The sequence below is a fragment of the Carex rostrata genome, chromosome 34 (genome assembly GCF_964058835.1).
Source record: "Carex rostrata chromosome 34, lpCarRost1.2, whole genome shotgun sequence".
In the NCBI taxonomy this organism is placed as follows: Eukaryota; Viridiplantae; Streptophyta; class Magnoliopsida; order Poales; family Cyperaceae; genus Carex; species Carex rostrata.
The window spans coordinates 3,694,053-3,705,208 of record NC_135951.1 but is presented as its reverse complement, the minus strand read 5'-3'; the positions used below and the strand labels follow the sequence as shown (position 1 = coordinate 3,705,208).

General features: G+C 30.8%; 1 protein-coding gene and 1 long non-coding RNA gene across 2 annotated transcripts in view; one reads left to right on the top strand and one right to left on the bottom strand.

The window, feature by feature from the left end:
- LOC144548975 (uncharacterized) overlaps nucleotides 1-11,156 on the top strand; it is a 125,476-nt gene that overhangs the window by 93,867 nt on the left and 20,453 nt on the right. The gene's annotated exons all lie outside the window — the stretch shown is intronic.
- LOC144548891 (uncharacterized) lies at nucleotides 1,117-2,311 on the bottom strand. The gene is made up of 3 exons (XR_013509485.1): nucleotides 2,119-2,311; nucleotides 1,801-2,027; nucleotides 1,117-1,295 (listed from the first exon to the last, which is right to left on the bottom strand). It is a non-coding gene; the product is annotated as an uncharacterized LOC144548891 (long non-coding RNA).

Below are 11,156 nucleotides of genomic sequence, written 5' to 3'. Positions count from 1 at the left end.
TATAATCTCATGCTTTTCAATGAATGAGAGACCATCTGACCCAGCAACAACGTCTGATCAATCATTGGTTGGGATTCTATTCATAGTAAAACAAGTCCCGTGACATGTACAGAAATTTTATATTACCACAAGGGTTGTTTCATGGAAGCCACCATATGTGGAAAAATTGCCGAGGCCCCTCTATAATACAACATCGGGCAAGACAATCCGCAATTCAACATACAAAGTCCTTTTGAGGAAGCGTCTAATTGTCCACAGTCTTTTGTCCACCATTTGTCCACAACTTTGACTTGCGCGAATACTGTAAAATTACTTCTACATGCTGTATAATTATACAATATATCACATAAAATATATCAGTTAATCACAAAACATCCAACAACTATTTGAAGTGGTCTCATGATAGTTAGAAAAAGATTGCAACTTGCACAACATCACAAAATAAATGTACTTTCAAACTGTACTTTCAGAAATTACAGTTATAGGAAGTTATTGGCAGTTATAGTTAGTTATTAGCGGTTATTAGCGGTTATTGGCAGTTAGAGTTAATTATTACCGTCCGCACTGGGTTGAATCTTGTATAATGTAAAATTGAATCTTGTATACAGTAAAATTTCCAATTGAATCTTGTATACTGTAAAATTGGATCTTCTACACAATAAAATTTATAATTGAATCTTGTATACTGTAAAATTGAATCAGCAGAACTGTAAAATTAAATCTTGTATACAGTAGAATTTTCAATTGAATCTTGCATACTGTAAAATTGAATCTTGTATACTGTAAAATTTTCAAATAATACTGTAAATTTTCAATTGAATCTTGTATACTGTAAAATTTTCACATAATACTGTAAATTTTCAATTGAATCTTGTATACTGTAAAATTTCTAAAACTAAACCATAAAATAATACCATCTATACTGTAAGATAAAATGTAACAAATGCTACATTTCAGTTTAAACTACAACCTACAAAGAATCATGTATACTGTAAAATTGCAAAATATAAACCATAAAATAATACCATGTATACTCTAAAATGGCTAAATCTATACATACATCCATCCATCATCACACAAAAAATATGTTCACCACAAAACAACATATGTTCACCACAAACAACATTTGTTCAACACAAGATAAAAATATTCACCGCAACATTCAGAATAGCATAATAGCAACAAAAAAACTATGGACAAATAACTTTTACATTAAAAACCTCTTGTGTTCATTGTTCGGATGAGTAAGAAGCCTCTTTATCATCTCTTTCCTTCAGATTTTCACAAGATGAAAACTGTAAAATTACAAGATGAATACTGTAAAATTACAAGATAAATATTGTAAAATTAACAAATCAATACTCCATATCGCCTTTCTATCATCTCTTTTCTCCAAATTTTCACAAGATGAATACTGTAAAATGACAAGATGAATACTGTAAAATTAACGAGGCAATACTATAAAATTAACAGATCAATACTCCATATCGCCTCTCTATCATCTCTTTCTTTCAGATTTCTACAAGATGAATACTGTAAATTTAACAAGGCAATACTGTAAAATTAACAGATTAATACTCCATATCGCCTCTCTATCATCTATTTCCTCCAGATTTCCACAAGATGAATACTGTAAAATGACAAGATGAATACTGTAAAATTAACGGGGCAATACAGTAAAATTAACAGATCAATACTCCATATCTCATCTCTACCATCTCTTTCCTCCAGATTTCATTTGAAATGCTAGATCTGTTACTGCATACAACGAAAACAACAAATTCAACAGAATTAACTTACTAGATTTGAATTTTGTCGTGCTCTTCAACAAAAACACCTTCTATTCGATCGCGCTCCACGATTGCAGGTTCCATTGCGATCATGTATAAAAAACGAGATCGAGTCAGTAATCTCAATTAAAATCGACATTGCAAAGGAAAAATGAATCAGAGAAGGTAAATACAAAAAAACAACAATTACGATTTTGTTGCCGTCGCGGCCGTTCCAGATTATTTTTCCAATCCGATCTGATCAAAGATGAAAAATGTCATAAGCAGATTATATAAGAAAAAAAAATAAAAAAGTTACAGATTATTATAGGAAAAAGAAAAAAGTTACAAATTGAAGAAAGAGGACAAATTGAAAAATCGGAGCAAATATTAGTTTTCTTCACCCATCCAAATCGATTTCTTGAAACTTAAAGTCAAGAAGAACTTCTTAGGAGGAAGAGCGAGCAGCTGATCTCACTTTGACTACGATTCGATCTCTCTCAGACTTCATAAAAGGGGACTGACTCTTCCACTGCTACATGAACAATAAAGCATCGGTCGAATAAATCAATCGGTCCAATCCTTTTTTGAGTAAAGAATAAGAGATCGGAGAAAAAAGTTATCGATTGAAGAAAGCGACAAATTGAAAAATCGAAATTTAAGATATCGGAGAAGAAATCGGCTCGGAAATTTTTATCCGCTTTATGGAGAAGAAATCGCCTCAGAAATTTAAGATATCGGAGAAGAAATCCTTTTTCAGATATCGATCGATTTTTAGATTCAGAAATTTTTATCTCCGTAAAGCAAAAAAGTAATATCGGAAAGAAATCGCCTCAGAAAGGAAACAAGTTGATCGGAGAAGAAATATTTTGAAAATGAGATTCACAAAAGGGAATAGAGGCACAGAAGGAAGTTAAATAGGCGGAGTAAGTGGTTAGAAGTGGGGACCGGTGTCCGTTAAAATTAGTTAAACACGGGGTGGATAGCGCTGTGGACAAATGGTGGACAGAAGGCTGTGGACAAAAACTTTTTCTCTTTTGAAAATATTAGGTGGAGAATTTACACGCAATAAGAAAGAAAGAAACATTTAACCTTCCTTTCGAAAATAGTAGTAGGAGGACAACTTAGTAATATATATTTATATTAATCAAGAAAAATTACAGAGGCTCCTAATAAAAAAAAACATTGGATTAGACAATCAAGACCATGTGTTAATCAGCAATTCAATATACAAAGCCACTTGTGTCACCGGGTCCTAGTATTATTACGTGAGATGCCAACAAACTATTTTAATCCATATGCTAACCAATAATTAGCTATTTTATTAATCCATATCATTTTTCTAGAAGCTAATTATAAATGAATGGTAAATTATTCTCTATTGATTAGTTTTAAAAGCAAGAATGATTACAGAACTAGAGATCCCTACAAAGGACACAATATTTCTTTGGTTGCTACTACAATGATCACTTTAAGTACACTTAGTGCTCTAGAAATACTTTTCTTTTATTAATACAAATATTGTTAGTGGAACCTGGCCAACTAACTTTAAATAATTATAAAAAAAATGTACCATGATTACAAAACTGTATTTTGGTGTTGACCTGCAAATGACTTGCAAATTTCTAGGATAGCATGATTCACAGTAATAATTCTAGTCAAGATCGCAATAACGAAGATTTCAAATAAGAGTAGATCGTGTATATCTCCTAAAATTTTTATTAATATCCAAAAAAAAAAAAAATTCGAATTGTACATCCACTTTGACAAGATTTTGAAAAAGAGATCGACTAACTATCATCCAGTCAATTTCCCTCATTCATCCCTCAGTCAATAACTACTTGTGGGGACCATTAACTAACTGAACTTCATTAATTACTTGGGGACCACTTAATATTTAATATATTTTATAACTGACGCGTGCAAATATGGAAACCTATGCGCACAAGTGTTAATATATAATATATCAAGTATTCATACCTAAGATACCAAGTATTTCGAAAAAAAACTGGACACATCACACACACATCTTTTACACATTTTTAGAGTTGGGTTTTTTTTTCTCCGTTCAATTTCATCAATATTTATGACGATCTATGAGAAAATTTGTAAATCTAAAACCATGAATGTCTTCTACGTAATTTTCTATTTCAAATGATATCCATGATGACATACTTTCGGGTTGTCCGTAGTGCAAGTATTCATACCTCGTCGTGTAAGTATTCATATCTTGTTGAGCAAGTATTCATACCTCGTAATGCATTACCTATGGGGACCGCTAATTAAGTGGGGGATCACTAACTACTTAGGTAACCACTTAATATTTGATAGATTTTACAACTGTCACGTGTAAATATGGATGCATATGCGTGCAGGTGTTAATATATAATATATCAAGTATGAATACTTGCGCGGCGGACAACTCGAAAGTACTTCATCATGGATCTCATTTGAAAGAGAAAATTACGTAGAAAACGTCTGTGACTTTAGATTCGCAAAAAAATTCACAGATTGTCAGAAATATGGGCGACATTGAAGTAAGAAAAAAAAATCATAAAATGTTTAAATTCACGGTTTTAGGTCCCAAAACCACAAATTTAATTTACGGTTTTAGCCCTCCCAATACCCCAAAACAAACCCACGGTTTCGTATAGTCAAAAATTTAAATTTCAGTTTAAATCTCAAAAAATATTTTTTTACATAAAACCGGAAATTAAGTTGACTGTTTTCTTTTTTTAGGTTTTTATTATTAAACAGAAAAAATTATAATTTATTTATTTTTTGTATTGATATATCCGAAATATTTTTATATATTTCTTTCAAATAGATGGAATACTATATAATTTGATTTATTAGAAAGACGGCGACAAATTTTCCGCATCAATATTTTTCAAGCCGGAATTTTTGTGACTGTAGAAAAATTAATTTATTTCTTTGTTTGTTATTGGAAAAAAAATAAAAATATTTTGAATCTGAGTTATTGATCACAGTTTAAAATTCACTTCTAAATAAAAAAATATATATTGTAGTCCTTTTTTTAAAATAATAGTTGGTTCTCACAAAATTGTCAGATGAAATGAAATTGCAGTTTTAGCCGTTAATTAAATTAACGGTAAAGCCTTAAACCTTTACCCTACTACCGCAAAAAATAATTTCCGGTTTTACGAAATCTTGGATTTGTTTTCCGGTTTTGGAGGGTCTAATACCGTGGATTTAATTTGTGGATAGTTGACCCAAAATCATAAAATAAAATTGTGGTTTTGGTATATTTTAAAATCTTTTCAAACGAGATGTAGAATATTAATAAAAATTTCGGCCGTGTCTCTTATATTGAGGGAGTTATGAAGAATACATTTGTGCCTTTTCACTGTAGTGGTGGGCGAAATTTACAATTTGGAGTAGGCAAAAACTCAAATATATTAAGATGTAAGCTTGTTTATCGAAATCCAGGAGTGGGCATTTACCTACCCCTGGTATATTGTAGCTCCTGCTCTGTACAATATGTCGCACAAACAAAAAAGTTCACAACTAAATATTGTTCTCAACAATAAATATGACTAATAAATTAAACCTAAAAAAATACAACTTCAACAAATAATTCAGCATTTCATCCATCCAATTGCAAAAATATTACACATAATAACACCGAGTAGAGGGCCGGGAAAGGATTTAGAAATATAAGGTTAGTTGTTCCGATTTTCCAAAAAGAGGAAACAACTTGAACTTATTCACGCTTAAATGACAAGGAACAGAATTTCCGAACTGGTGGGTTTATTGTCCCGAAATGTTTTAGACATAATTTTATTTAGATGTATATAAACAGACTTTTTGTTTATATACATATCTTCAATTAATTTCATTGTCCCAGCGGCTTCTAAAACAGTATCCATTCCTAAACCCAAAGTAACAAAAATTATATACATGTCTTCAATTTCAGTACCTCTTCCGTCTGTTGTCTACTAAAGACAATGAAATTGTGGTCTTCAAAATGAAGAAGCAACTATGCGACCCTGACAATGTTCACCCACTATATTAGTGATCGATCCACTACATTAGTGCTCACTCACTATATATAATGAATTCCAGCAATCATTCTTTGGTAGTATAAGTCGTCTGACACTGACCATAACAATAAGTCATGAGAGGTTGCCACTAAGCATTATTGAGAATTATTTAATAATGGAAAAGTATTTCTTTTTATTTTCTCTTGCCACGAACCAGCATTTCTATTTTGTGTGCATTAGTGACACTTGATTTGGGAGAAGCTGTTGAAGGGAGATTTGACTTTGTCAATGGCTATCTGTAGGGGTGTTCAAACGGTTCGGTTTAATCGGTTTTGGACCGAACCGAATTAGTTCGGTTTAAATGGTTCGGTTATTTCGGTTTATTGGATCGGTTCGGTTTGTTTTTCAAAACCGAATTATAACTTCGGTTCGGTTCGGTTTGAAAATTTTCAAAACCGAAATAACCGAACCGACCGAACTATCATATAATATGAATTTGATCGGAACCACCCCGGTTTATTTTTTAATACTCCGGTTTATTTCTTAATCAATTGCTTTAAATACTTGGTTTATTTTTAAATAACTTAGTTTATTTCTTAATACTCCGGTTTATTTCTTAATATACTTCGGTTTATTATAAATCAATTGTTTTAAATAAAAAATAATAATATATTTCGGTTTGAACCGAACAAACCGAACAAACCGAAATAAAACTTCGGTTCGGTTCGGTTCGGTTACAATGCTAATTCGGTTCGGTTCGGTTCTATTTTTAAAACCGAATTATAACTTTGGTTTGCCAAGTTCGGTTCGGTTTTAACCGAACCGAACCGATGAACACCCCTAGCTATCTGGAGTTAGTCAGGAAAAGAAGAAATGAGATTAGGCGTTGGGCCTAACAGGCCCAGTATGGAAAACATGGGAGCTGTGCTATTCGGCCCACAGATGAAGACCTGAAGTTCTATCAAATTTCCTTGTTAAATCGACATTTACTCTTCAATAATCCAAATATTTACAGATTTCTTATTCAATTTACCAATTCAGATCATAACATTTTTATTTTTCTCTTGTCAATCTCAAGGAATTCTATTGAAGCAATCTCATTTGTGGTTTTAGCAATTCAGATTTCCATTTCTCTATTAAATATTTACAGGTACAGCCCCCAGCTATATATGCACACTGAAGCTAATTATTTTAGACCAATTTATCATGTTTTCATCTAGATAAAAGGAAAGAAAAACAACAAGTGAAATATCACTTGACAGCATTTTTACTACAAAACAAATACAAAATTTCATAAAAGAAAAAAAAAATTCAATGCTAACAAGATCTTGCTGATCTTTTAATTTGACACCTTGAAAAAACAGAAAAATTCAAATTTACGAGATACAAATGAAAAACAAGATTCGTTTGTAGTTCATCTCACATATAGGAACCTTGTTATTCAAATTCAAGCAAAAATAGAGTCAAGTGATCTCCATATACAAAAAGAAGGGTGATTTTTTTATCCAAATTGCTTTGGACAAAATCGCATCCAATGCCAGACCTAAAGCGTCTCATCTGCATCAAAATTTGCACAAATATTTAGATTCAAAGAGCTATTTAATTTTTTTAAGATTTAAATATGTTTGCACAAATCTCAATATATATCGGACGTTTAAGTTTGACTTTGGTGAGACTTTGTCTAAAGCCATTTGAACAAAACTCAATCCCAAAAAAGAATTATTTGCCTAAAAATATATCATAAAGTTGTGCTAAAAGAATAACACATTATAATTTTTGTGATTATCAATTCATCCATTAATGCTATGATTATATTAAGCACATGATTACTTAATTACAAATCTCTTACGAGAATTGAAATTAAGAAATATAATATTTAACAACACAAACATTAGAAATATATATATATTATATATTTTTAAAAGAAGAAGAAGAACGAAGCATTTTTTTTAGACTAATATATCTTAGCACTAGTACTCATTTTAAGCTGATCAGATTTTATTCTTAAATTCAAATTTGGCCCAATTTTTGAAATGCTACTCGTTAAGGTGCCACTGATACTTCATGTGATTTGAAGAAGAAAAAATAATTATATACTAAAGTAACTATGTCAAATATTTAATTTTTCAGGACAGAAATGATGCAATTTGTTGGTTTATCATTTTATTTGTCCATATGCAACCCTTTATACGAAAGAAGGGTTTTTGAGTTGGTTATATATATGAATTAGTGTTATAAATAACGGTATATGCTCGTCTGATGGACAAGTAATTGCCAAGTGATTATACGGGAATAATCAGGAATAATCGGACATAGTTGGAAATAATTGGCCGATTATTTAGAAAAAATCCGTAATGGTTTGATAACCGCTAATGACTAATTAATCAGCCAATTAATCGGCCTAAACGGAGGTTTTTTACATCACTGATATGAATTATAGAAGCCATATAAGTATTTGAAAAGATGTCAAATTAGCATACATGATAAATATTGTTGACATTTTGCCTCAATCTAGTATTGTAAGATTGTAAGAGCAACACTAGACTCAGTATACTAATTAATTTTCTTGTTTTCAGTTTACACTGTAGAGAAGCTGAGAGATGCTGGATAGTGAAAGCACGGATTTTGATGCATTAGTTTCACTGATCAGAGAAGTTCAGCATTCTTTGCCGGTATACCAGATTAGATTTATTTTATTATCTTCAACCAATTAATTATGTTTTAATTTTACCTTAATTATGATTAATAATTATTTATTTATTTTAAAATCTGAGTTATTACAATGATAAACATGACCCATATTTTAAAAATAATATTTCTATTATAGACAGTCTTTGATATATACAAAAAATTATTTTATAAATATTTAAAAACAAAATATGTTCATCAAGCTTCAAAAGCTACCATCGTCGACGCAAATGCATGAAAGATAATTATTTCAAAAGATAACGTTTTACATTATTATTTTTCAAATTAAAAAAAAAGAGATAAGTTATACATCATTTGGAACTAGTAATTGATATATAGTTTTCACTTCATTCGTACTAATTAATATATAATTTAATTACACAAATTTATAGTACAAATAAATATTAATTTGTGCAGAATTTACTTTCATAAAAGATGAACCATGTATAAATTTGAATTAAAAAAAGAGAGGAGGGATCCGATTACCACAATTTTGAGTTACCACAAATTTACCACAACCATTTTCTACATTTTCAAATTCTAAATCGTCGATCCAAACCATTCAATATGATCTCCACAATAAAATGTGCTTCCAGATCAAATTTTACATTTTTTTGGTTTTTTTTTACTATTTATTACGATGGGTACAAAATTCAATGATCTGACTAAATTAAAATGTGACCACAAGATATTCCCTCATGCGTGGTTCTAGTGCTAACTGCTACTTTTGAATGGTAATTAAGCAGAAACTGACTAGATTGGACTTTTGAATGGGTTGGAAATTACTAGCTATGAAAGTTGAGACATGCACTGATGGAATCTTTTAAATATGACTCATGCATAAAAGGTCTAAATTCAGAATATGAAAGCTCGAGATGACTGGCTATGACATAAAATACAGTATGATTGGAAATGAAAATAAATTATAGTTTACACAAATTAGTAATTTTCGAATTAGAGAATAGCATGTTGAATAAAACACATTGCTCATATAAAAACATATATATAGTGTGCAATATCGGTGGCGTAGCCAGGATTTTGATCAGGGATGGGCCAAAAAAATGAAAAAGAAATATACAAATTTCATCAAAAAAATTTAATGTTAATGATATTTTTCTTCCATATCCTTATCCAATTAAGAAAATAGGAAAATAAGAATGTAGAAGGAAAAACGAAGATAAGAAAAAAAATATAAAACAAATTCAAACAAAACTAAAAATAAAAACACAAAATTAAGAGAAATTGAGGCATCTTATTAATTTAGACAAGAAAAAGAGAAAGAAATGAGAGTAAATGGATGGAAATGGAGACATCTTATTAAATTTAAATGGAGTGGAGGAGAAAAAGATGGAGCCAGCTCTTCTCTCAATAAATATCACATATTGCCTCTTTATGTTTGATATTTTATTGTATAGATATAACTCATATAATTTCATTACAATCTCTTTGATGACTCATGTACTCACATGATTTCCCTAGAAAGTATTTTGAATATCCAAGATAAAAAACTAGATCTGAATAAAAATTCGAAAATGGAAAATGAAACGAAAATTTCAAGATAATTACTTGCAGCCAAAGGAAGAGAGAGTTAAAAAGAATACATTTGCATCTTTTCACTGTAGGGGTCGGTAAAATTATGTTAATTAACGGATAAAACTTACAAAATACTCCGTTAATCTTCGTGCGGAAGCGGATCTTGCGAGCGTAGCAGTATCACTGGTTCTGCAAGGAATCACAAGCCGAAGCCGGAAGCCCTGCGTTTTCCACGACCTAAAACCTTCAAGTATTAACAGAGTACTCCTTGGTGCTCTCTACCTTTTCTCTCTATTTTTGGCTGTCACTGTACATACGTTTTTGTACTGATTATTAGTTAGAGAGAGACAGGTATGGATGGTTTATATAAAACCAATGCACCTTTTCATAATGGGTTCGCATCTATTCATAACGGGTCGGGTTTTTAGATTCCCATAATGGGCGTACCCTTTATTAAATCCAACATCTCCCACTCGCACAAAATGGGATACCCGCTATAAACTAAGAGAACGTAATCTCTAATCTCTGTTAAAATTCATACAAGGAAATAGGCCGTGACCAGCATATCTCCATTCTATTATTATGCACGTTGGGTGTCCGATCCGCCAACGGTTACGATTGAGAGATGAAACTTCGGATTTGATCTCAGCTCTCCAATTACATAATTTGTCTTATTTTGATTAAATGCATCTCTTTTATGTATAGAAGTCTAAATTTAGTTAAAAACATACCCACCACATGTGCTGCCACACGATACGTTACAATTTAAAATGAACAAATTCTGAAATATAGTTATATATTTATTTGTTTCCTTATTCCTTTATTTCCATATTTTTTCCTCTTCAATTGAGAAGACTCCACCTTCCATTTTCTTATTTATTGTTTCCTTACTTCTTCGTTTCTATACAAATCACAATGGAAATCATTTTTTTTTTTGTTTCTATAGATGTTGGTGTGGGCAATTTAGAATATATTTCCAATATATAATATATCAATGTGTGTATGTATGTGTGTATTCTAAATTGGAAACAAAGAAGGATATAAATTGGAACATGTGTGTGAATATATATTTTTCTTATAATATGTGTGTGTGTGTTTACATCCTATACATACAAACGATAACACTTTTTATTTATATTTTTTGATATCATATTATATGTTG